The sequence below is a fragment of the Dipodomys merriami genome, unplaced genomic scaffold (assembly GCF_024711535.1).
Source record: "Dipodomys merriami isolate MVZ:Mamm:240054 unplaced genomic scaffold, mDipMer1.0.p SCAF_70, whole genome shotgun sequence".
NCBI classification, from domain to species: Eukaryota; Metazoa; Chordata; class Mammalia; order Rodentia; family Heteromyidae; genus Dipodomys; species Dipodomys merriami.
The window spans coordinates 4111507-4112807 of record NW_027206291.1 but is presented as its reverse complement, the minus strand read 5'-3'; positions in this window follow the sequence as shown (position 1 = coordinate 4112807).

Genomic DNA, 1301 nt, shown 5'->3' with positions numbered 1-1301 from the left:
GGGTGCCTGGTTTTCTCCTGGGGGGCACAGAGGGTGGTCCTCACTGCAGGGAGGGCTTAGCAAAAAGTACAAAGCGGAAGGATCGTGGGAGCTCTGAGGAGGGGACCCAGCAGGGATGCAGGGAGAGCTGGTATCGGAAGGGGTCCTGGCTTCTCACAGCTTCCTCCCGGTCTGCAGGCAGGGCTGCTGCTCCCTGGGAGGACCCCCAAGGCCTGGACAGGGTGGAGGCAGAGGATGAGGATGTGAGAGTGGGGGTCCCCCAGAGCTAGAGGCTCAGCTCTTCTGTGCCAGCCTACCATCGTCAGAGCAAAGTGTGAGCCAGCAGCTCCCCATCTGTCACAAATGTCCTCCATCCCCACACCTGCGGATCTTGGCAGCCACCTTGATTACCTTATCCTTTACCTCTGTTTTCACCAGTTTGACTAGATTGTGCCTAGTGTCTACAGTGTGCCGCTTTAGAGTCCGGTGGCTTCCAAGTGTGCTGAGGTGTCTAGAATGTTTTAAGGTTCCTCGGCTTCTGAGTAGGCATCTAACTCAGCCTGGGCACTGCCCCTGAGGTTTTTACATGCAAGGCCAGCACTCTGACCACTTGCAGCCCAGCTCTACTTCCAGCTTTTTGGTAGTTAATTGGAGATGAGTCTCATGGGCTTTTCTTCCAACACTGGCTTCAAACCATGATCCTCAGCTCTCAGCCTCCTAAGTTGCTAGGATTGCAGGTGGGAGCCACTGGCACCCAGCTTGGTTTTTATTTTGTATTATTTGTTTTTGAGACCAATTCTTGCTACGTTCATAGTCTAGGCTGGCTCAAAGTCACTCTCCTCCTTTCTCAGCCTCTTGAGTGCTGGGATTAGAGGAGTGCACGACTGCTCAATGCTGTCAGCCACTGCAGGGCACCTGGGTTCCCTCCAATGGCTTGGAGTGGAGATAGCACTACAGCCGCTGTCGATTCATGTTCAGGGATCTCTGAATGGTCTGGCTTGTCTGGACACGCTCCCAGGAGTGCTTTGCTGATGCGGCAAGCAGAAACTTCTCTAGTGAGGATGGTCTTGAACTTAGGCTCTGAGCATGTGGCCTTGTCCTGCATGGGACCCCCACCACAGCTGTGGTATTCCTTCCCTAGCCCCTTCCTGCCTTTTTTTTTTTGTACTGGTCCTCTACTACTTGAGTCACAGCTCCATTTTCAGCTTTCTGCTGGTTAATTGGAGATAAGAATTACACAATTACTTAAATCCTTTCTATCCTTTTATTTTGCCCGTTTTTTAAAAAAATTGGTATTGGTGTTTGAATTCAGGAGCTTGTAT